This window comes from Pseudophryne corroboree, chromosome 5 (genome assembly GCF_028390025.1).
Source record: "Pseudophryne corroboree isolate aPseCor3 chromosome 5, aPseCor3.hap2, whole genome shotgun sequence".
NCBI classification, from domain to species: Eukaryota; Metazoa; Chordata; class Amphibia; order Anura; family Myobatrachidae; genus Pseudophryne; species Pseudophryne corroboree.
The window spans coordinates 831,125,072-831,152,101 of record NC_086448.1 but is presented as its reverse complement, the minus strand read 5'-3'; positions in this window follow the sequence as shown (position 1 = coordinate 831,152,101).

Here is a 27,030-nt window from a genome sequence, read left to right as displayed (position 1 = left end):
TTACTCACCGGTAATTCTATTTCTTGTAGTCCGTAGTGGATGCTGGGTACTCCGTAAGGACCATGGGGATTATACCAAAGCTCCCAAACGGGCGGGAGAGTGCGGATGACTCTGCAGCACCGCATGAGCAAACTCAAGGTCCTCCTCAGCCAGGGTATCAAACTTGTAGAATTTTGCAAACGTGTTTGACCCCGACCAGGTAGCAGCTCGGCAAAGTTGTAAAGCCGAGACCCCTTGGGCAGCCGCCCAAGAAGAGCCCCCTTCCTCGTGGAATGGGCTTTTACTGATTTAGGATGCGGCAGTCCAGCCGCAGAATGTGCAAGTTGAATCGTGCTACAGATCCAGCGAGCAATAGTCTGCTTAGAAGCAGGAGCACCCAGCTTGTTGGGTGCATGCAGGATAACAGCGAGTCAGTATTTCTGACTCTAGCCGTCCTGGAAACATAGATTTTCACGGCCCGGACTACATCCAGCAACTTGGAGGCCTCCAAGTCCCGAGTAGCCGCAGGCACCACAATAGGTTGGTTCAAATGAAACGCTGATACCACCGTAGGGAGAAATTGGGGACGAATCCTCAATTCTGCCCTGTCCCTATGGAAGATCAGATAAGGGCTTTCACATGACAAAGCCGCCAATTCTGACACACGCCTAGCCGAAGCCAAGGCCAAATATATATATATATATATGACCACCTTCCACGTGAGATACTTCAACTCCATGTTCTGAAGTGGCTCAAAACAATGTGATTTCAGGAAATCCAACACTACGTTGAGATCCCAAGGTGCCACTGGAGGCACAAAAGGGGGCTAAATCTGCAGCACTCCCTTAACACCGTCTGAAATTCAGGCAGCGTCTTTCCTAGCCTTTAACAGCATAGGAATCACTTCATCTGGAACGCCCTTTTCCGTTAGGATCCGGCGTTCAACCGCCAAGCCTTCAAACGCAGCCGCGGTAAGTCTTGGAACAGACAGGGCCCCTGCAGTAACAGGTCCTGTCTGAGAGACAGAGGCCATGGGTCCTCCAAGATAATTTCTTGTAGTTCTGGGTACCAAGTTCTTCTTGGCCAATCCGGAACTACGAGTATAGTTCTTACTCCTCTTTTACTTACTATCCTCAGTACCTTGGGTATGAGAGGAAGAGGAGGGAACACATCAACCGACAGGTACACCCACGGTGTCACTAGTGCGTCCACAGCTATCGCCTGAGGGTCTCTTGACCTGGCGCAATACTTTTTTTAGCTTTTTGTTGAGGCGGGACGCCATCATGTCCACCTGTGGCCGTTCCCAACGGTTCACAATCTGCGTGAAGACTTCTGGATGAAGTCCCCACTCTCCCGGGTGGAGGTCGTGCCTGCTGAGGAAGTCTGCTTCCTAGATTTCCACACCCGGAATGAACACTGCTGACAGTGTTAGCATGTGATACTCCGCCCATCGGAGAATCCTTGTGGCTTCTGCCAACGCCATCCTGCTTCTTGTGCCGCCTTGTCGGTTTACATGGGCGACAGCCGTGATGTTGTCTGACTGAATCAGCACCGGCTGGTTTTGAAGCAGGGGTTCTGCTTACCTTAGGGCATTGTAAATGGCCCTTAGGTCCAGAATATTTATGTGTAGGGAAGTCTCCTGACTCGACCATAGTCCTTGGAAATTTCTTCCCTGAGTGACTGCTCCCCAACCTCGGAGGCTTGCATCCGTGGTCACCAGGACCCAGTCCTGAATGCCGAATCTGCTGCCCTCGAGAAGATGAGCACTCTGCAGCCACCACAGCAGAGACACCCTGGCCCTCGGGGACAGGGTGATCAGCCGATGCATCTGAAGATGCGATCCTCACTTGTCTAACAGGTCCCACTGAAAGTTCCTTGCATGGAACCTGCCGAAGGGAATTGCTTCGTAAGAAGCTACCATCTTTTCCAGGACTCGCGTGCAATGATGCACCGACACCTGTTTTGGTTTCAGGAGGTCTCTGACCAGAGATGACAACTCCTTGGCCTTCTCCTCTGGGAGAAACACCTTCTTCTGTTCTGTGTCCAGAAACATGCCCAATATCAGCAGACGCGTCGTAGGAACCAGCTGCGACTTTGGGATATTCAGAATCCAGCCGTGCTGTTGTAGCACTTCCTGAGATAGTGCTACTCCGATCAACGACTGCTTCTTGGACCTCGCCTTTATAAGGAGATCGTCCAAGTACGGGATAAATATAACTCCCTTCTTTCGAAGGAGTATCATCATTTTGGCCATTACCTTGGAACACACCCTCGGTGCCGTGGACAGACCAAACGGCAACGTCTGGAATTGGTAATGGCAGTTCTGTACCACAACCTTGAGGTACTCCTGGTGAGGTGGGTAAATGGGGACATGTAGGTAAGCATCCATGATGTCCAGTGATACCATGCAATCCCCCTCTTCCAGGCTTGCAATAACCGCCCTGAGCGATTCCATTTTGAACTTGAACTTCCTTATATAAGTGTTCAAGGATTTCAAATTTAGAATGGGTCTCACCGAACCGTCTGGTTTCGGTACCACAAACATTGTGGAATAGTAACCCCGTCTCTGTTGAAGGAGGGGAACTTTTATTATCACCTGCTGGAGGTACAGCTTGTGAATTGCTGCCAGTACTACCTCCCTGTCCTGGGGAGTAGCTGGCAAGGCTGATTTGAGGTAACGGCGAGGGCGAGACGCCTCGAATTCCAGCTTGTATCCCTGAGATACTACTTGTAGAACCCAGAGATCCACCTGTAAGCGAACCCACTGGTCGCTGAAGGTCCGGAGACACGCCCCCACCGCACCTGGCTCCGTCTGTGGAGCCCCAGCGTCATGCGGTGGACGTAGTAGAAGCAGGGGAGGATTTTGTTCCTGGGAACCGGCTGTCTGGTGCAGCTTTTTCCCTCTCCCCCTGCCTCTGGGCAGAAAGGAAGCACCTTTGATACGGTGCTTTCTTAGGTTGTGAGGGAGCCTGAGGTAAAAATGTCGATTTCCCAGCTGTTGCTGTGGATACGAGGTCCGAGAAACCATCCCCAAACAATTCCTCACCCTTATAAGGCAAAACCTCCATGTGTCTTTTAGAATCAGCATCACCTGTCCACTGCCGGGTCCATAATACCCTCCTGGCAGAAATGGACATTGCATTAATTCTAGATGCCAGCCGGCAAATATCCCTCTGTGCATCCCTCATATATAAGACGACGTCTTTAATATGCTCTATGGTTAGCAAAATAGCATCCCTGTCGAGGGTATCAATATTATCTGACAGGGTATCAGACCATGCTGCAGCAGCACTACACATCCATGCTGAAGCAATTGCAGGTCTCAGTATAGTACCTGAGTGTGTATATACAGACTTCAGGATAGCCTCCTGCTTTCTATCAGCAGGCTCCTTCAAGGTGGCCGTATCCTGAGACGGCAGTGCCACCTTTTTTGACAAGCGTGTGAGTGCCTTATCCACCCTAGGAGATATCTCCCAACGTGACCTATCCTCTGGCGGGAAAGGGTACGCCATCAGTAACTTTTTAGAAATTACCAGTTTCTTATCGGGGGAACCCCACGCTTCTTCACACACTTCATTCAACTCATCTGATGGGGGAAAAAACACTGGCTGCTTTTTCTCCCCAAACATAATACCCTTTTTAGTGGTACCAGGGTTAATGTCAGAAATGTGTAACACATTTTTCATTGCCGTAATCATGCAACGGATGCCCCTTGTGGATTGTGTATATGTCTCATCCTCGTCGACACTGGAGTCAGACTCCGTGTCAACATCTGTGTCTGCCATCTGAGGTAGCGGGCGTTTGTGAGCCCCTGATGGTCTTTGAGACGCCTGGGCAGGCACGGGCTGAGAAGCCGGCTGTCCCACGGCTGTTACGTCATCCAGCCTTTTATGTAAGGAGTTGACACTGTCGGTTAATACCTTCCACATATCCACCCACTCTGGTGTCGGCCCCGCAGGGGGTGACATCACACTTATCGGCACCTGCTCCGCCTCCACATAAGCCTCCTTATCAAACATGTCGACACAGCCGTACCGACACAACGCACACACACAGGGAATGCTCTGACTGAGGACAGGACCCCACCAAGTCCTTTGGGGAGACAGAGAGAGAGTATGCCAGCACACACCACAGCGCTATATAAACAGGGATTTACACTAATACAGAAAGTGATTTTCCCTATAGCAGCTATACAATACAGTTTTGCGCCTAAATTTAGTGCCCCCCCCTCTCTTTTTTACCCTTTGAGCCTGGAAACTGCAGGGGAGAGCCTGGGGAGCTGTCTTCCAGCGGAGCTGTGAAGAGGAAATGGCGCCAGTGTGCTGAGGGAGATAGTTCCGCCCCTTTTTCGTCGGGCTTCTCCCGCTCTTATATTAATATTATGGCAGGTGATTTTTTGCACATATATAGTTTATTAGACTATATTATGTGCTTTTTGCCAAAGTAAGGTACTCTAATTGCAGCCCAGGGCGCCCCCCCCAGCGCCCTGCACCCATCAGTGACCGGAGTATGTGGTGTGCATAGGGAGCAATGGCGCACAGCTGCAGTGCTGTGCGCTACCTTAATGAAGACCGGAGTCTTCAGCCGCCGATTTTCAGGATGTTCTTCTTGCTTCTGGCTCTGCAAGGGGGACGGCGGCGCGGTTCCGGGACCAGACGATCGAGGCTGGGCCTGTGTTCGATTCCCCTGGAGCTAATGGTGTCCAGTAGCCTAAGAAGCCCAAGCTAGCTGCAAGCAGGTAGGTTCGCTTCTCTCCCCTCGTAGCAGTGAGTCTGTTGCCAGCAGATCTCACTGAAAATAAAAAACCTAATAAATACTTTCTTTTCTAGAAGCTCAGGAGAGCCCCTAGTGTGCAACCAGCTCGAGCCGGGCACAGGTTCTAACTGAGGTCTGGAGGAGGGGCATAGAGGGAGGAGCCAGTGCACACCAGATAGTACCTAATCTTTCTTTTAGAGTGCCCAGTCTCCTGCGGAGCCCGTCTATTCCCCATGGTCCTTACGGAGTACCCAGCATCCACTAGGACGTCAGAGAAACACATTTCATAAAAAAAAACCTGTGCATCTTCCCACTGCATGGCATATTGAGGCAAGACGTATGAGGACAAGTGTACATCCGTGGAGAATTCTTTGCGTTTGCCCTTTGTTGACTTACGCCTATGGAGGTCATTCCGAGTTGATCGCTAGCTGAATTCGTTCGTTGTGCAGCGATGAGGCAAAAAAATGGCACTTCTGCGCATGCGGCGCAATGCGCACGCGCGACGTATTATTACAACGAACGATGTAGTTTCGCACAGGGTCTAGCGAAGCATTTCAGTCGCACTGCTGACCGCAGAGTGATTGGCATGAAGTGGGCGTTTCTGGGTGTCAACTGACCATTTTCAGGGAGTGTTCGGAAAAACGCAGGTGTGCCAGGAAAAACACCGGCGTGGCTGGGCGAACGCAGGGCGTGTTTGTGACGTCAAAACAGGAACTGAACAGTCTGAAAATGATCGCAAGCGCTAAGTAGGTATTGAGCTACTCTAAAACTGCATAAAAAACGTTGGCGCCGCTCTGCGATCCTTTCGTTCGCACTTCTGCTAAGCTAAAATACACTCCCAGTGGGCGGCGGCATCGCGTTTGCACGGCTGCTAAAAACTGCTAGCGAGAGATCAACTCGGAATGACCCCCTATGTTCATTCTTATGGTGTGTCAGTCTAGCGCGGCAAGTCACTGACTCTCTCTTTTACATTTTTCTTGTACTGAAATTCTGCAATTGCTTGAGAAAATGTCTTCATGAACATAAGCCCTCATCATCATCATAGTCTGATCCCTAAATTGTACCAATCAAACGCATGCAAACAAAACACAAGGACAATCCTAAAATAACACACATACAAAGCAGGATTAATAACCAATGGGTACATTTTCAATAGTTTCATTTACATCATCCTCATACAGTTAAAAGCTGGATCTAGTCTGTGAACAGCTCATTTTTGGTAATGCCACTCTATGGGGTCTTCTTCTTACACAGTACTATCCCATCTCTCCAGATGATGGTCCTTCATGTCCCTGTCTGATACTGCCCAAAGAAGTAAAGATTCATCCTTGTTCCATCTCTCCACCATTCAACACGGGGCAAAACTAAATGCTTTTCATCATCATCATCATCATCATCATCATCATCATCAATCATCATCATCCCTTTATTGCAGTGATGGGAAGTAGGAGGACCTGGTGCCGTGTGGTGCCCTCTAAACCCCCTTCTGCTTCGTTAGTTTCAGCGTGTATGCTTGTGCAGTAATCCTGCTGATATATTGTTACAGATTACTTTCTCATTCTTTTATTAATTAGTAGTGTTTCCCTGTGGCTTTGCTTGCGTGGATATCTGTTATTGCTCAGCAGAACTAATTTTACAAAGACAGTAGTGCCATTTAATATTGGGATGTATATTTTATTTTGTACACATTGATCACAACATTTCTTTGTAATCCTTGGGGCTACTAACTCATGAGCAAGCCACGTAAAGCTGCCCAGGGGAGAAGCAGCTGGTCCTGAGGTCTATGCCTGCAGCCCTGTGCATTTGCCCCGTGCGTTGATCGGTATAGCGAAGCAGACGCTTACAGGAAACTGCTAGTGCTTGACTTAAAAAGGAAAATTTGGGGAAGGAGGGGGGATAAGGGGTGTAATAAACACGTTAGAATATCTGCCTCATTAAGGTTCCTCTGCAGAGCAGTCACTTTAAGTTGGGTTCCATTGCATAACTTGGCCGGAGTCAAATGATGGGATTGACAGGAGGTGGGTGTTCAGAGGCGGCGACGAGGCGTGTTGTGGCCGTATTGGGGGCAGCCGGCTGACGTTGCCACGTTTTTTGCGATGGCTGCATCAAAGGCCTGGCTGAGTATACGGGGTGTCTACCTCTATTTCCCGATTTCTGCGGTATGACCACATATTAAATGCGATCGCAACGCAGGGTGGCACTAAACATGCTGGGTGGCCTCGCCCTGCGCTAGGCGGCCTCCAGCACGTGATTTTAAAGAATTGCAGTTTTGCGATTTTAGCAAAACTGCTACTGGGTCTGAATAACCCCTAGGTCACTAAAATATCCAATACTGAAAACACGACCCAAATTCATCCAGCAGTTTGCCAGAATGTACAGACAGACACACACACACACACAAACACACACACACACACACACACACACACACACACACACACACACACACACACACACACACACACACACACACACACACACACAGTCTCCATAGTCTATAAATAGTCCCTAGAAGTATACTATATTTCTCAAAAACAAAATTGCTATGTACAGACACAACTCTTACCATTTTATTATATATATATAGAGACGCTGATATCTCTTATTGCTGGGTTTAGGTGCAATGTATGGCCTATATGCGGGTTACAGGGCCGCACAGTGCAGTCCCTGAAGCATACTTACCTACTTTGCTGCCCCCTCCTCCGGGAGGAGGCAGCATTGTAGGTGCATGGGGGCGTGGCCGGCAGCAGGATGGACGGTCCGGGGGCGTGGCCAACAGGATAGTGGACCATCCGGGGGCGTGGTATGAGAATTGCGTCATCGTGGCTCCGCCCCCCGCTATGCAGTGCCGAAAAAAAGAGGCGCTGTATAGTGGGGGACGGAGCTACGATGACGCGATTCAGCGCGAATCGCATCATTGGACCCCCTCGGACCGCCCACTTGTTCTCTGCTGCGGGCGGCCGAGGAGGGTCGTGGAGGGGCAGCACGGAAAGCGGGAGGCTTGCCCACCTTTCCGGGGGGCCGGGAGGGCCGCACGATTTTCGGGAGCCTCGCGGCCATTCCGGGATGGTAGATAAGTATGCCCTGAAGTGAATCATATTGCCCATCACCGCTCTTTGATACTCAGGGGCTGGCTGGGCAGGGGGGCAGTACAATTGAAGTGTTCCAGGGCCAGCCAGTCCCTGTTGATACTGCATTCCCATCATCCTCACATTGCTGCGAATAGTCTTGGACACGTAATTGTAATTTCGCACATACAGTACTTTGTCGCCACTATTACTAAGACTGTCCCGCAGTCTGCAGAAGTGTTACTAAATCCGGCTCGCTGTCAGGATTAATAACGCAGGTGATAGAGATTTACTAGTTTAATTATCATATTTCTGAGTCATCCATATGGGCCAGCTAATCCATAATTCATTCCTGTCCAAGCTTGCCGTCCCTCTAGACAAAGTATCTGACAATCAATAGAAGCTGACGGGGAATTGCAGCTTCAGAATGGGAAAAACTTTTACCATAGCTGGACCAGAGAATAGCCAAACCTGTGCATATTGCAGAAATAACACCCGGGGTGTTTGTACGGCGCTGCAGCTAATAGCGCTAATGACAGAGGCAGAAAGTCGCCCATTATCTAGGTGGCGCTACTCGTACAGCCCTGGTTATAGCATTGCGTGGATTTTTGTTTTGACAATTATGATGATGATAATAAATAAAAAATAATGTTTTTTTTAAATTGGTAACACAGCCATAACAAAGACACCACATACAGGCCCTCATTCCGAGTTGTTCGCTCGCTAGCTGCTTTTAGCAGCATTGCGCACGCTAAGCCGCCGCCTACTGGGAGTGTATCTTAGCATAGCAGAATTGCGAACGAAAGATTAGCAGAATTGCGAATAGAAATTTCTTAGCAGTTTCTGAGTAGCTCCACACTTACTCACAAATAGCGATCAGTTCAGTCAGTTTCGTTCCTGGTTTGACGTCACAAACACACCCAGCGTTCGCCCAGCCACTCCCCCGTTACTTCAGACACTCCCGCGTTTTTCCCAGAAACTGCAGCGTTTTTCCGCACACTCCCATAAAACGGCCAGTTTCCGCCCAGAAACACCCACTTCCTGTCAATCACACTCCGATCACCAGAACGATGAAAATACTTTGTTAGGCCGTGAGTTAAATACCAAACTTTTGTGCTAATTTACTTGGCGCAGGCGCACTGCGAACATTGCGCATGCGCAGTTTGCGACTAATCGCTCCGTAGCGAAAAAATCTAACGAGCGAACAACTCGGAATCAGCCCCACAGTCATAATGTGTCACGTGCACAGAAGCCCGCTGCCACTGCGGACGCATGTGATTATATTAGAATGAAGGAAATCGCTGCTGCTAGATGGAACAACAGATGTTTCTCAGGGGCAGACTGATTAGGGCAAATTGCTGCATGCCAAAACTTACATACAAGGCTCCTTTATACCACTTTCAGATCACAAACCCAGGTCGGACATGGGTCCGAGCAGGCTCAGACCATTTCACATTGCATTTTCCACCCGCATTATTCCCGGGTTGGTTCCTTTCACACTGAACCCGGGTCACCCATGTTAAACACAATGATGTGAATTAAAATGGACTTTTCTGGCTCACACTGATGAGGTTTCAAAGGAAATAAAAGGAGGGGCGGGAACTGCTCTCACAGCCAATCAGCACCTTTTTCTGAGATGCAGGTTGAATATCTCGGGTCAGAGGCTTTCACACTGCATAACGACCCGGGTCCGGCCTGTGTGTAACCCTTCTTTTATCCCGGGTTGAAATGCCAGGTTTCTTGACTCGGGTTATTCACTTTGGCGCTTTCACACTGCACCTCGATCTGGGCCGGCCTGGCAGCAACCCAACAATAACCTGGGTTATGTGTGCGGAGTGAAAGGGGTGTTACTGTACCAGGTCCTGGGAACAGATGGTTGCAGAACTAGCACACCATATTTTGAAGGGGGTCTGGCGACGTATTTGTATCCTGCACTCGCTCCTCAGTAAGGTCCGATTGAGACCTGATCACTGTTGTGCGAAATCGCACAGCGGCCGATTACCGTATGACTGCGCGTGCGTATGCACCACAATGCGCAGGCGTGACACCAAACAGCGACAGAATGGTGCGGAAATTTCATTTGTGAGGTGTTTGCAAGGTGATTGACAGGATATGGACGTTTGTGGGTGGTAAGTAACTGGCCGTTTTCTGGGAGTGTCAGGACGAACGCAGGCATTCCCAAGCGTTGTCAGGGAGGGTGTGTTACGTCAGCTCCGGCCCCGATCAGCCTGTGTGTATCACACTGTAGGAGTAAGTCCTGGGCTGCGCACACACTGCACAGACTGGAAAAGTAATTCGATGGTGACTGAGTTGTGAACGGATTTGCAGCTGACCGGTGTCTGGCGCAATTTTCGCACGCCGTACACATGCATTCACACACCTGCACGGGGCGGGTTTTCACTCTCTATGGGGGGGGGGTGCGGCTATCTGATCGCAGACTTCTGCAAAAACGCACAGCAGCAAACAGGTCTGAAACAGGCCCTAAGTGCTCAGTGGACAGCGCTAACTTTTATCTATATGGTTCCAGGGTCGGACTGGCCCACAGGGGTACCAGGGAAACCACCGGTAGGCCCCACTGCCTGAGTGCCCACTCCTTCCTCTAGGGATCAGGTTCCAGACTGTGCACTTGTATTATACATGGTAGATATGTTGCATTACACTGCACTAGGCTATTGTGTATTTCAAGCCTCTGTAGAGGCTGACCACACCCCCTTTGTAGGCTGGCCACACCCTTAAGTATGGGCCCCTATCACTGCATTCCCCCGGTGGGCCCTTCATGCCCCAGTCCGACACTGTATGGTTCCAGCATGTTCCACTCTCATTACATAAGACTAGATATTAGCAGACAGAGAGAGAGAGAGAGAGAGGTGAGAGAGAGAGGTGAGAGAGAGAGAGAGGTGAGAGAGACAGGTGTGTGTGAGAGAGAGAGAGAGCGCGAGAGAGGTGTGTGAGAGAGGTGAGAGAGGTGAGAGAGACAGGTGAGAGAGAGAGGTGTGAGGGAGAGAGGGCTGAGAGAGAGAGATATGAGAGAGACAGGTGTGAGAGAGAGAGAGAGCTTAGAGAGAGAGAGAGAGAGAGAGAGAGAGAGAGAGAGATGAGAGAGAGCTAGAGAGAGGTGTGAGAGAGAGAGGGGTGAGAGAGAGATATGAGAGAGACAGGAGAGAGAGAGAGAGAGAGAGAGAGCTTAGAGAGAGAGAGAGAGATGAGAGAGAGCTAGAGAGAGGTGAGAGAGAGAGAGGTGAGGGAGAGGTGAGAGAGACAGAGAGAGGTGAGAGAGAGAGGGAGGTGAGAGAGAAGAGAGACAGGTGAGAGAGAGACAGGTGAGAGAGACAGGTGAAAGAGAGAGAGAGAGAAAGAGAGGGGGGTGAGAGACAGGTGAAAGAGAGAGGTGAGAGAGAGGTGAGACAGGTGTGAGAGAGAGGTGAGAGAGAGCGAGAGAGATATATGAGAGAGACAGGTGACAGAGAGAGGTGTGTGTGAGAGAGAGATAGAGAGAGAGGGGTGAGAGAGAGAGAGAGAGAGGTGAGAGAGAGGTGAGAGAGAGAGAGAGAGACAGGTGTGAGAGAGAGGTGTGTGTGAGAGAGAGAGTGAGAGAGAGAGGTGTGTGTGTGTGTGTGTGTGAGAGAGAGAGACAGGTGAGAGAGAGACAGGTGAGAGAGAGAGAGAGAGAGAGAGGTGAGAGAGACAGGTGAGAGAGAGAGGTGTGTGTGAGAGAGAGAGAGAGAGAGAGAGAGAGGTGAGAGAGAGGTGTGTGTGAGAGAGAGACAGGTGAGAGAGAGACAGAGAGACAGAGAGAAAGAGAGGTGAGAGAGAGAGAGAGAGAGAGGAGAGAGAGAGACAGGTGAGAGAGAGAGAGAGAGAGAGAGAGAGGTGTGTGAGAGAGAGGTGTGTGTGAGAGAGAGACAGGTTAGAGAGACAGAGAGACAGAGAGAGAGAGGTGAGAGAGGAGAGAGAGACAGGTGAGAGAGAGAGAGAGGAGGGGGGGGGGTGAGAGCTTGCCTGGTAACAATCAGTAGGATTACTGGAGTTCTATACAGGAGGATAGATGCCACATGATGCACTTTGGTCCAGCCAGATGGCAGAAGCTTAAATGTACTTTATGATCAAGTCGCACAGCAATGCTGGTTTGGGGGAACAGGGGGATTTTTGAGTACAGAGAGTATAGAAGGAGAACACATGTAAGTTTTGTCTGATCTGTGCATTTGGGTGAGTTGAGTGGAATAGATTATAAAGGTTAGGATTGGAGTTTGGGAGTTTGGTAAGCTTGTCTGAACAGGTGAGTTTTCAGGGACCGCTCAAAGGTTTGCAGCCTAGAAATAGTCTTACTGTGAAAAGATAAATCAGACAATGGTGCAGTACTGCCAGGGCTGGATTAAGGTCTGTGGAGGCCATGGGGCAACTAACGTGTGGGAGCTGCTACTATTAACATTGTCAATGTGTGATACTCCCAGCACCACAAATGTATTAAACACACTGTATTGCCCCCAGTTCACATTATGCCACACAGAAACCCCAGTTTACATATCCCACAGTGCCCTCCACAGTGATGTACAGATATGTATTCATACAGTATATATTGCCTCATACCCATGCAGCGTTAGATGCCTGGCGGGAGTGAGTTGACAGGTCCTGTGCAACTCTGCAAGGGTTGGGTGCCTTTTTTTTTTTTTGCCAAAAACGCTCCTGAGAATGAAATGTGACTAGGATGCACCAGGAGAATGTGTTTATTAAATTGATATGTGACACTTGTATTTTTGTGTGCGACTGAGTCTGTATATGGCATTTGAGTGCAAGCAAAAGGATGTGAATCCAAAGCAAAGCAAGAAATGCAATGGCAAAGATGATTTAGCCCTGACACAGCCACTGAAAAGATTGCTGGTATATTGATTCAGGCACAGCAATCATTTCTGCAGCAATGAGGAGCGGTTCACCCTGTTAACCAAATGTAACCTTATCACAATGAAAGGGATTGGCAATCAAACCTTTACAGCTCCTAATGTTGAAACAATTAATGCCCGCTTGAGAGAATAACAAAAGTCATAGAAATCCAAGATTTGGTTTATGAACCAGAAATGGGAACAAATCTTATAACCACAAGTGTCCTAGAACAGTGATGCCATTGAGTTCACTTCGATAAAGGAAAATGTTTTGTGCAAAAACAAAATGGACCATAATAGCTACAGGCACATGTGGGGGAATTCAACTGGCGTCCTCTGCAGCAGCGGTGAGTGTAATGGATGTGAGTGAGCGTATGTGAGTGTCTGTGTGAGTGTGTATGTGCATTATTGTGTATGACTGGGTGTATAACCCTTGGTGTGTTTGTGACCCCCCCCCGTGTAGTGTCATCCCCCCGGAGGCAGCAGCTGGGAAAACTGCATCTCCCAGCAGACTATGGTGGTCATTCCGAGTTGTTCGCTCGCTAGCTGTTTTTAGCAGCCGTGCAAACGCTATGCCGCCGCCCACTGGGAGTGTATTTTAGCTTAGCAGAAGTGCGAACGAAAGGATCGCAGAGCGGCGGCAAAGTTTTTTGGTGCAGTTTTAGAGTAGCTCAAAACCTACTCAGCGCTTGCGATCACTTCAGACTGTTCAGTTCCTGTTTTGACATCACAAACACGCCCTGCGTTCGCCCTGCGTTCGCCCAGCCACGCCTGCGTTTTTCCTGGCACGCCTGCATTTTTTCGAACACTCCCTGAAAACGGTCAGTTACCACCCAGAAACGCCCTCTTCATGTCAATCACTCTGCGGCCAGCTGTGCGACTGAAAAGCTTCGCTAGACCTTGTGTTAAACGACATCGTTCGTTGTAATAGTACGCCGCGCAGTGCCATTTTTTTGTCTCATCGCTGCACAACGAACGAATGCAGCTAGCGAACAACTCGGAATGGGCCTCCCAGCTGCCCCTCCCCAGTGGGAAAATGGGGGGGAGTCTAAAGAGATCCACAGAGACTACTGGAGAGGTGAGTGAAAATGTTCTTTTTCACTTTTTTGTATTTTCATGTGCCACTGTGAATACATCTCTGAAAACCTTGCAACCTTTTTTTTTTTTAATTGGATACCTCGCTAAACCGCATGCCCAAATGAATCCCCCATAGAGTGATATTACTTACTGGAAGAGAATCACTGTAGGCGTTAATACCCTATGAACTATCCCATCCTAGACATAGATTGCCATTTGCATCTCTACGCTGCAATAAATCCCTGTGCTGCATGAATAGAGGGAAATCTGAAGGATCCCTGGTGATTTGCGTCCTCTGTAAATGACACCATGCAGATTTTATTCATCCAGATGAAAGTTCTCTTAAGTAAAATCTAATAGACGTGACCGTGGCCCTGGAGCCAGCATAAATTGCGCACTATTATCCTCGGGATGGGTTTAAACTAATGGGACAAATGATGACGTAATGTAGCGCTACATCTAGGAACGTTTCCATTCTGTCATCGTGGCGTCCGAAGATTTAATATGCAAGGGGTTTTACGCTCTCTGGCCTGACAGCATCTTCCATATTGATTTTTAAATTGCATTATGTTAGGAGATGGAAACGTATTCTCTAACAGCCGCGGAGACGTATATCAGAGGAGGCATCGACACAGGCACAGCGGCGCAGAATGCCTCTGCCTTTCTGATTCATCTGGGGTGTTTCCAGCCACAGAAAAGAGAAGAAAAACTGTTTTAGGGCTGGTGTGTTTTCTGCTGGAGTTCATAAAAGCAAATATTAAACATTGTAGAACTTTCACTGTATCTTTCGTTCCATTAAATGTAGAGATGAGCGGGTTCGGTTTCTCTGAATCCGAACCCGCCAGAACTTCATGTTTTTTTTCACGGGTCCGAGCGACTCGGATCTTCCCGCCTTGCTCGGTTAACCCGAGCGCGCCCCGAACGTCATCATGACGCTGTCGGATTCTCGCGAGGCTCGGATTCTATCGCGAGACTCGGATTCTATATAAGGAGCCGCGCGTCGCCGCCATTTTCACACGTGCATTGAGATTGATAGGGAGAGGACGTGGCTGGCGTCCTCTCCGTTTAGAATAGATTAGAGAGACACTTGATTTACTAATTTTGGGGAGCATTAGGAGTACTCAGTACAGTGCAGAGTTTTGCTGATAGTGACCAGTGACCACCAGTTTTATTTATAATCCGTTCTCTGCCTGAAAAAAGCGATACACAGCACACAGTGACTCAGTCACATACCATATCTGTGTGCACTGCTCAGGCTCAGGCCAGTGTGCTGCATCATCTATTATCTATATATAATATTATATATATCTGTCTGACTGCTCAGCTCACACAGCTTATAATTGTGGGGGAGACTGGGGAGCACTACTGCAGTGCCAGTTATAGGTTATAGCAGGAGCCAGGAGTACATAATATATTATATAGTGAGTGACCACCAGACACACAGTGCAGTTTATTTAATATATCCGTTCTCTGCCTGAAAAAAGCGATACACACAGTGACTCAGTCAGTCACATACCATATCTGTGTGCACTGCTCAGGCCAGTGTGCTGCATCATCTATATATATTATATATCTGTCTGACTGCTCAGCTCACACAGCTTATAATTGTGGGGGAGACTGGGGAGCACTACTGCAGTGCCAGTTATAGGTTATAGCAGGAGCCAGGAGTACATAATATTATATTAAAATTAAACAGTGCACACTTTTGCTGCAGGAGTGCCACTGCCAGTGTGACTAGTGACCAGTGACCTGACCACCAGTATATATAATATTAGTAGTATACTATCTCTTTATCAACCAGTCTATATATTAGCAGCAGACACAGTACAGTGCGGTAGTTCACGGCTGTGGCTACCTCTGTGTCGGCACTCGGCAGCCCGTCCATAATTGTATATACCACCTAACCGTGGTTTTTTTTTTCTTTCTTTATACATACATACTAGTTACGAGTATACTATCTCTTTATCAACCAGTCTATATTAGCAGCAGACACAGTACAGTGCGGTAGTTCACGGCTGTGGCTACCTCTGTGTCGGCACTCGGCAGCCCGTCCATAATTGTATATACCACCTAACCGTGGTTTTTTTTTCTTTCTTTATACATACATACTAGTTACGAGTATACTATCTCTTTATCAACCAGTCTATATATTAGCAGCAGACACAGTACAGTGCGGTAGTTCACGGCTGTGGCTACCTCTGTGTCGGCACTCGGCAGCCCGTCCATAATTGTATATACCACCTAACCGTGGTTTTTTTTTCTTTCTTTATACATACATACTAGTTACGAGTATACTATCTCTTTATCAACCAGTCTATATTAGCAGCAGACACAGTACAGTGCGGTAGTTCATGGCTGTGGCTACCTCTGTGTCGGCACTCGGCAGCCCGTCCATAATTGTATATACCACCTAACCGTGGTTTTTTTTTCTTTCTTTATACATACATACTAGTTACGAGTATACTATCTCTTTATCAACCAGTCTATATATTAGCAGCAGACACAGTACAGTGCGGTAGTTCACGGCTGTGGCTACCTCTGTGTCGGCACTCGGCAGCCCGTCCATAATTGTATATACCACCTAACCGTGGTTTTTTTTTCTTTCTTTATACATACATACAAGTTACGAGTATACTATCTCTTTATCAACCAGTCTATATATTAGCAGCAGACACAGTACAGTGTGGTAGTTCACGGCTGTGGCTACCTCTGTGTCGGCACTCGGCAGCCCGTCCATAATTGTATATACCACCTAACCGTGGTTTTTTTTTCTTTCTTTATACATACATACTAGTTACGAGTATACTATCTCTTTATCAACCAGTCTATATATTAGCAGCAGACACAGTACAGTGCGGTAGTTCACGGCTGTGGCTACCTCTGTGTCGGCACTCGGCAGCCCGTCCATAATTGTATATACCACCTAACCGTGGTTTTTTTTTCTTTCTTTATACATACATACTAGTTACGAGTATACTATCTCTTTATCAACCAGTCTATATATTAGCAGCAGACACAGTACAGTGCGGTAGTTCACGGCTGTGGCTACCTCTGTGTCGGCACTCGGCAGCCCGTCCATAATTGTATATACCACCTAACCGTGGTTTTTTTTTCTTTCTTTATACATACATACTAGTTACGAGTATACTATCTCTTTATCAACCAGTCTATATATTAGCAGCAGACACAGTACAGTGCGGTAGTTCACGGCTGTGGCTACCTCTGTGTCGGCACTCGGCAGCCCGTCCATAATTGTATATACCACCTAACCGTGGTTTTTTTTTCTTTCTTTATACATACATACTAGTTACGAGTATACTATCTCTTTATCAACCAGTCTATATATTAGCAGCAGACACAGTACAGTGCGGTAGTTCACGGCTGTGGCTACCTCTGTGTCGGCACTCGGCAGCCCGTCCATAATTGTATACTAGTATCCAATCCATCCATCTCCATTGTTTACCTGAGGTGCCTTTTAGTTGTGCCTATTAAAATATGGAGAACAAAAATGTTGAGGTTCCAAAATTAGGGAAAGATCAAGATCCACTTCCACCTCGTGCTGAAGCTGCTGCCACTAGTCATGGCCGAGACGATGAAATGCCAGCAACGTCGTCTGCCAAGGCCGATGCCCAATGTCATAGTACAGAGCATGTCAAATCCAAAACACCAAATATCAGTAAAAAGCCTCTTTTTTTCTTTGCGTCATGTGCTGTTTGGGGAGGGTTTTTTGGAAGGGACATCCTGCGTGACACTGCAGTGCCACTCCTAGATGGGCCCGGTGTTTGTGTCGGCCACTAGGGTCGCTAATCTTACTCACACAGCTACCTCATTGCGCCTCTTTTTTTCTTTGCGTCATGTGCTGTTTGGGGAGGGTTTTTTGGAAGGGCCATCCTGCGTGACACTGCAGTGCCACTCCTAGATGGGCCCGGTGTTTGTGTCGGCCACTAGGGTCGCTAATCTTACTCACACAGCTACCTCATTGCGCCTCTTTTTTTCTTTGCGTCATGTGCTGTTTGGGGAGGGTTTTTTGGAAGGGACATCCTGCGTGACACTAGAGATGAGCGCCGGAAATTTTTCGGGTTTTGTGTTTTGGTTTTGGGTTCGGTTCCGCGGCCGTGTTTTGGGTTCGACCGCGTTTTGGCAAAACCTCACCGAATTTTTTTTGTCGGATTCGGGTGTGTTTTGGATTCGGGTGTTTTTTTCAAAAAACCCTAAAAAACAGCTTAAATCATAGAATTTGGGGGTAATTTTGATCCCAAAGTATTATTAACCTCAAAAAACATAATTTACACTCATTTTCAGCCTATTCTGAACACATCACACCTCACAATATTATTTTTAGTCCTAAAATTTGCACCGAGGTCGCTGTGTGAGTAAGATAAGCGACCCTAGTGGCCGACACAAACACCGGGCCCATCTAGGAGTGGCACTGCAGTGTCACGCAGGATGTCCCTTCCAAAAAACCCTCCCCAAACAGCACATGACGCAAAGAAAAAAAGAGGCGCAATGAGGTAGCTGTGTGAGTAAGATTAGCGACCCTAGTGGCCGACACAAACACCGGGCCCATCTAGGAGTGGCACTGCAGTGTCACGCAGGATGTCCCTTCCAAAAAACCCTCCCCAAACAGCACATGACGCAAAGAAAAAAAGAGGCGCAATGAGGTAGCTGACTGTGTGAGAAAGATAAGCGACCCTAGTGGCCGACACAAACACCGGGCCCATCTAGGAGTGGCACTGCAGTGTCACGCAGGATGTCCCTTCCAAAAAACCCTCCCCAAACAGCACATGACGCAAAGAAAAAAAGAGGCGCAATGAGGTAGATGACTGTGTGAGAAAGATAAGCGACCCTAGTGGCCGACACAAACACCGGGCCCATCTAGGAGTGGCACTGCAGTGTCACGCAGGATGTCCCTTCCAAAAAACCCTCCCCAAACAGCACATGACGCAAAGAAAAAAAGAGGCGCAATGAGGTAGCTGACTGTGTGAGAAAGATAAGCGACCCTAGTGGCCGACACAAACACCGGGCCCATCTAGGAGTGGCACTGCAGTGTCACGCAGGATGTCCCTTCCAAAAAACCCTCCCCAAACAGCACATGACGCAAAGAAAAAAAGAGGCGCAATGAGGTAGCTGTGTGAGAAAGATAAGCGACCCTAGTGGCCGACACAAACACCGGGCCCATCTAGGAGTGGCACTGCAGTGTCACGCAGGATGTCCCTTCCAAAAAACCCTCCCCAAACAGCACATGACGCAAAGAAAAAAAGAGGCGCAATGAGGTAGCTGTGTGAGTAAGATTAGCGACCCTAGTGGCCGACACAAACACCGGGCCCATCTAGGAGTGGCACTGCAGTGTCACGCAGGATGGCCCTTCCAAAAAACCCTCCCAAAACAGCACATGACGCAAAGAAAAAAAGAGGCGCAATGAGGTAGCTGACTGTGTGAGTAAGATTAGCGACCCTAGTGGCCGACACAAACACCGGGCACATCTAGGAGTGGCACTGCAGTGTCACGCAGGATGTCCCTTCCAAAAAACCCTCCCCAAACAGCACAAGACGCAAAGAAAAAAAGAGGCGCAATGAGGTAGCTGTGTGAGTAAGATTAGCGACCCTAGTGGCCGACACAAACACCGGGCCCATCTAGGAGTGGCACTGCAGTGTCACGCAGGATGTCCCTTCCAAAAAACCCTCCCCAATCAGCACATGATGCAAAGAAAAAGAAAAGAAAAAAGAGGTGCAAGATGGAATTATCCTTGGGCCCTCCCACCCACCCTTATGTTGTATAAACAAAACAGGACATGCACACTTTAACCAACCCATCATTTCAGTGACAGGGTCTGCCACACGACTGTGACTGATATGACGGGTTGGTTTGGACCCCCCCCAAAAAAGAAGCAATTAATCTCTCCTTGCACAAACTGGCTCTACAGAGGCAAGATGTCCACCTCATCTTCACCCTCCGATATATCACCGTGTACATCCCCCTCCTCACAGATTATCAATTCATCCCCACTGGAATCCACCATCTCAGCTCCCTGTGTACTTTGTGGAGGCAATTGCTGCTGGTCAATGTCTCCGCGGAGGAATTGATTATAATTCATTTTAATGAACATCATCTTCTCCACATTTTCTGGATGTAACCTCGTACGCCGATTGCTGACAAGGTGAGCGGCGGCACTAAACACTCTTTCGGAGTACACACTTGTGGGAGGGCAACTTAGGTAGAATAAAGCCAGTTTGTGCAAGGGCCTCCAAATTGCCTCTTTTTCCTGCCAGTATAAGTACGGACTGTGTGACGTGCCTACTTGGATGCGGTCACTCATATAATCCTCCACCATTCTATCAATGTTGAGAGAATCATATGCAGTGACAGTAGACGACATGTCCGTAATCGTTGTCAGGTCCTTCAGTCCGGACCAGATGTCAGCATCAGCAGTCGCTCCAGACTGCCCTGCATCACCGCCAGCGGGTGGGCTCGGAATTCTGAGCCTTTTCCTCGCACCCCCAGTTGCGGGAGAATGTGAAGGAGGAGATGTTGACAGGTCGCGTTCCGCTTGACTTGACAATTTTGTCACCAGCAGGTCTTTCAACCCCAGCAGACCTGTGTCTGCCGGAAAGAGAGATCCAAGGTAGGCTTTAAATCTAGGATCAAGCACGGTGGCCAAAATGTAGTGCTCTGATTTCAACAGATTGACCACCCGTGAATCCTTGTTAAGCGAATTAAGGGCTGCATCCACAAGTCCCACATGCCTAGCGGAATCGCTCCGTGTTAGCTCCTTCTTCAATGCCTCCAGCTTCTTCTGCAAAAGCCTGATGAGGGGAATGACCTGACTCAGGCTGGCAATGTCTGAACTGACTTCACGTGTGGCAAGTTCAAAGGGCATCAGAACCTTGCACAACGTTGAAATCATTCTCCACTGCACTTGAGACAGGTGCATTCCATCTCCTATATCGTGCTCAATTGTATAGGCTTGAATGGCCTTTTGCTGCTCCTCCAACCTCTGAAGCATATAGAGGGTTGAATTCCACCACGTTACCACTCCTTGCTTCAGATGATGGCAGGGCAGGTTCAGTAGTTTTTGGTGGTGCTCCAGTCTTCTGTACGTGGTGCCTGTACGCCGAAAGTGTCCCGCAATTTTTCTGGCCACCGACAGCATCTCTTGCACGCCCCTGTCGTTTTTTAAAAAATTCTGCACCACCAAATTCAAGGTATGTGCAAAACATGGGACGTGCTGGAATTTGCCCATATTTAATGCACACACAATATTGCTGGCGTTGTCCGATGCCACAAATCCACAGGAGAGTCCAATTGGGGTAAGCCATTCCGCGATGATCTTCCTCAGTTGCCGTAAGAGGTTTTCAGCTGTGTGCGTATTCTGGAAAGCGGTGATACAAAGCGTAGCCTGCCTAGGAAAGAGTTGGCGTTTGCGAGATGCTGCTACTGGTGCCGCCGCTGCTGTTCTTGCGGCGGGAGTCCATACATCTACCCAGTGGGCTGTCACAGTCATATAGTCCTGACCCTGCCCTGCTCCACTTGTCCACATGTCCGTGGTTAAGTGGACATTGGGTACAACTGCATTTTTTAGGACACTGGTGAGTCTTTTTCTGACGTCCGTGTACATTCTCGGTATCGCCTGCCTAGAGAAGTGGAACCTAGATGGTATTTGGTAACGGGGGCACACTGCCTCAATAAATTGTCTAGTTCCCTGTGAACTAACGGCGGATACCGGACGCACGTCTAACACCAACATAGTTGTCAAGGACTCAGTTATCCGCTTTGCAGTAGGATGACTGCTGTGATATTTCATCTTCCTCGCAAAGGACTGTTGAACAGTCAATTGCTTACTGGAAGTAGTACAAGTGGGCTTACGACTTCCCCTCTGGGATGACCATCGACTCCCAGCGGCAACAACAGCAGCGCCAGCAGCAGTAGGCGTTACACGCAAGGATGCATCGGAGGAATCCCAGGCAGGAGAGGACTCGTCAGACTTGCCAGTGACATGGCCTGCAGGACTATTGGCATTCCTGGGGAAGGAGGAAATTGACACTGAGGGAGTTGGTGGGGTGGTTTGCGTGAGCTTGGTTACAAGAGGAAGGGATTTACTGGTCAGTGGACTGCTTCCGCTGTCACCCAAAGTTTTTGAACTTGTCACTGACTTATTATGAATGCGCTGCAGGTGACGTATAAGGGAGGATGTTCCGAGGTGGTTAACGTCCTTACCCCTACTTATTACAGCTTGACAAAGGGAACACACGGCTTGACACCTGTTGTCCGCATTTCTGGTGAAATACCTCCACACCGAAGAGCTGATTTTTTTGGTATTTTCACCTGGCATGTCAACGGCCATATTCCTCCCACGGACAACAGGTGTCTCCCCGGGTGCCTGACTTAAACAAACCACCTCACCATCAGAATCCTCCTGGTCAATTTCCTCCCCAGCGCCAGCAACACCCATATCCTCCTCATCCTGGTGTACTTCAACACTGACATCTTCAATCTGACTATCAGGAACTGGACTGCGGGTGCTCCTTCCAGCACTTGCAGGGGGCATGCAAATAGTGGAAGGCGCATGCTCTTCACGTCCAGTGTTGGGAAGGTCAGGCATCGCAAACGACACAATTGGACTCTCCTTGTGGATTTGGGATTTCAAAGAACGCACAGTTCTTTGCGGTGCTTTTGCCAGCTTGAGTCTTTTCAGTTTTCTAGCGAGAGGCTGAGTGCTTCCATCCTCATGTGAAGCTGAACCACTAGCCATGAACATAGGCCAGGGCCTCAGCCGTTCCTTGCCACTCCGTGTGGTAAATGGCATATTGGCAAGTTTACGCTTCTCCTCCGACAATTTTATTTTAGGTTTTGGAGTCCTTTTTTTTCTGATATTTGGTGTTTTGGATTTGACATGCTCTGTACTATGACATTGGGCATCGGCCTTGGCAGACGACGTTGCTGGCATTTCATCGTCTCGGCCATGACTAGTGGCAGCAGCTTCAGCACGAGGTGGAAGTGGATCTTGATCTTTCCCTAATTTTGGAACCTCAACTTTTTTGTTCTCCATATTTTATAGGCAGAACTAAAAGGCACCTCAGGTAAACAATGGAGATGGATGGATTGGATACTAGTATACAATTATGGACGGACTGCCACGGTTAGGTGGTATAAAAAAACCACGGTTAGGTGGTATATATTATAATAATAATACAATTATGGATGGACGGACTGCCTGCCGACTGCCGACACAGAGGTAGCCACAGCCGTGAACTACCGCACTGTACACTGGTTGATAAAGAGATAGTAGTATACTCGTAACAACTAGTATGACACTATGACGACGGTATAAAGAATGAAAAAAAAACCACGGTTAGGTGGTATATATTATAATAATAATACAATTATGGATGGACGGACTGCCTGCCGACTGCCGACACAGAGGTAGCCACAGCCGTGAACTACCGCACTGTACACTGGTTGATAAAGAGATAGTAGTATACTCGTAACAACTAGTATGACACTATGACGACGGTATAAAGAATGAAAAAAAAACCACGGTTAGGTGGTATATATTATAATAATAATACAATTATGGATGGACGGACTGCCTGCCGACTGCCGACACAGAGGTAGCCACAGCCGTGAACTACCGCACTGTACACTGGTTGATAAAGAGATAGTAGTATACTCGTAACAACTAGTATGACACTATGACGACGGTATAAAGAATGAAAAAAAAACCACGGTTAGGTGGTATATATTATAATAATAATACAATTATGGATGGACGGACTGCCTGCCGACTGCCGACACAGAGGTAGCCACAGCCGTGAACTACCGCACTGTACACTGGTTGATAAAGAGATAGTAGTATACTCGTAACAACTAGTATGACACTATGACGACGGTATAAAGAAAGAAAAAAAAATACCACAGTTAGGTGGTATATATTATAATAATAATACAATTATGGATGGACGGACTGCCTGCCGACTGCCGACACAGAGGTAGCCACAGCCGTGAACTACCGCACTGTACACTGGTTGATAAAGAGATAGTAGTATACTCGTAACAACTAGTATGACACTATGACGACGGTATAAAGAATGAAAAAAAAACCACGGTTAGGTGGTATATATTATAATAATAATACAATTATGGATGGACGGACTGCCTGCCGACTGCCGACACAGAGGTAGCCACAGCCGTGAACTACCGCACTGTACACTGGTTGATAAAGAGATAGTAGTATACTCGTAACAACTAGTATGACACTATGACGACGGTATAAAGAATGAAAAAAAAACCACGGTTAGGTGGTATATATTATAATAATAATACAATTATGGATGGACGGACTGCCTGCCGACTGCCGACACAGAGGTAGCCACAGCCGTGAACTACCGCACTGTACACTGGTTGATAAAGAGATAGTAGTATACTCGTAACAACTAGTATGACACTATGACGACGGTATAAAGAATGAAAAAAAAACCACGGTTAGGTGGTATATATTATAATAATAATACAATTATGGATGGACGGACTGCCTGCCGACTGCCGACACAGAGGTAGCCACAGCCGTGAACTACCGCACTGTACACTGGTTGATAAAGAGATAGTAGTATACTCGTAACAACTAGTATGACACTATGACGACGGTATAAAGAAAGAAAAAAAAATACCACAGTTAGGTGGTATATATTATAATAATAATACAATTATGGATGGACGGACTGCCTGCCGACTGCCGACACAGAGGTAGCCACAGCCGTGAACTACCGCACTGTACACTGGTTGATAAAGAGATAGTAGTATACTCGTAACAACTAGTATGACACTATGACGACGGTATAAAGAATGAAAAAAAAACCACGGTTAGGTGGTATATATTATAATAATAATACAATTATGGATGGACGGACTGCCTGCCGACTGCCGACACAGAGGTAGCCACAGCCGTGAACTACCGCACTGTACACTGGTTGATAAAGAGATAGTAGTATACTCGTAACAACTAGTATGACACTATGACGACGGTATAAAGAATGAAAAAAAAACCACGGTTAGGTGGTATATATTATAATAATAATACAATTATGGATGGACGGACTGCCTGCCGACTGCCGACACAGAGGTAGCCACAGCCGTGAACTACCGCACTGTACACTGGTTGATAAAGAGTTAGTAGTATACTCGTAACAACTAGTATGACACTATGACGACGGTATAAAGAATGAAAAAAAAACCACGGTTAGGTGGTATATATTATAATAATAATACAATTATGGATGGACGGACTGCCTGCCGACTGCCGACACAGAGGTAGCCACAGCCGTGAACTACCGCACTGTACACTGGTTGATAAAGAGATAGTAGTATACTCGTAACAACTAGTATGACACTATGACGACGGTATAAAGAATGAAAAAAAAACCACGGTTAGGTGGTATATATTATAATAATAATACAATTATGGATGGACGGACTGCCTGCCGACTGCCGACACAGAGGTAGCCACAGCCGTGAACTACCGCACTGTACACTGGTTGATAAAGAGATAGTAGTATACTCGTAACAACTAGTATGACACTATGACGACGGTATAAAGAAAGAAAAAAAAATACCACGGTTAGGTGGTATATATTGTAATACAATTATGGATGGACGGACTGCCTGCCGAGTTCCGACTGCCGACACAGAGGTAGCCACAGCCGTGAACTACCGCACTGTACTGTGTCTGCTGCTAATATAGACTGGTTGATAAAGAGATAGTATACAATACATACAACAATATACTACTATACTGGTGGTCAGGCACTGGTCACCACTAGTCACACTGGCAGTGGCACTCCTGCAGCAAAAGTGTGCACTGTTTAATTTTAAATTAATATAATATTATGTACTCCTGGGGGCTCCTGCTATAACAACCTGCAGTGCTCCCCAGTCTCCCCCACAATTATTATAAGCTTTGCCTTTTATACATTGATGTGCAGCACACTGGGCTGAGCTGAGTGCACACAGACTGAGTCACACTGTGTGACTGGCTGCTGCTGTGTATCGTTTTTTTTCAGGCAGAGAACGGATATAGCAGAGAACGGATATATTAAAATAAATAAAAGTTAACTAACAACAACTGCACTGGTCACTGTGGTAAACTCTGTCTGACTCTGCACAATCTCTCTCTCTCTTCTAATCTAATTTCTAATGGAGAGGACGCCAGCCACGTCCTCTCCCTATCAATCTCAATGCACGTGTGAAAATGGCGGCGACGCGCGGCTCCTTATATAGAATCCGAGTCTCGCGAGAATCCGACAGCGTCATGATGACGTTCGGGCGCGCTCGGGTTAACCGAGCAAGGCGGGAGGATCCGAGTCTGCTCGGACCCGTGAAAAAAACATGAAGTTCGTGCGGGTTCGGTTTCAGAGAAACCGAACCCGCTCATCTCTACGTGACACTGCAGTGCCACTCCTAGATGGGCCCGGTGTTTGTGTCGGCCACTAGGGTCGCTTATCTTACTCACACAGCGACCTCGGTGCAAATTTTAGGACTAAAAATAATATTGTGAGGTGTGAGGTATTCAGAATAGACTGAAAATGAGTGTAAATTATGGTTTTTGAGGTTAATAATACTTTGGGATCAAAATGACCCCCAAATTCTATGATTTAAGCTGTTTTTTAGTGTTTTTTGAAAAAAACACCCGAATCCAAAACACACCCGAATCCGACAAAAAAAATTCGGTGAGGTTTTGCCAAAACGCGTTCGAACCCAAAACACGGCCGCGGAACCGAACCCAAAACCAAAACACAAAACCCGAAAAATTTCAGGCGCTCATCTCTAATTAAATGGGTGGGACATGGGTGGCGATGATATATTCGCACAGGACTGTTCTAACGTGTGAGCGCGGCATGGGAGTATACCTATAGCTCCGCGCAATGCGTACGGGGAAGGGAAGTTTGTTTCTGCCGGATCTCTGGCGCCTAGCACAGGGGTGGTGCAGGTGCAGATGCAAATGATGTAGCGTCAGCCGGCGTTAAAGTCAGCAGGTGTGCGGCTTCCCGCTCGTAGACGCTCGGTCCCCCTCATTAGCTGTACGGAATCTCGCATTAGCATTTGGTATCAAATCTGGCTTCTGAACCTTCCTGCATTTACCGGCCAAGTTGCGTGTGCCCCAGCACCAGTCAGTGAGGTACTGTAGGTAGGATATTAATGTATTGTGATGACGGATTAGGGGGGTTTAATAATATGTGGGGCTGGTGGGGGGTACTAACGTTATGTTGGGGTTGTTGGGAGTA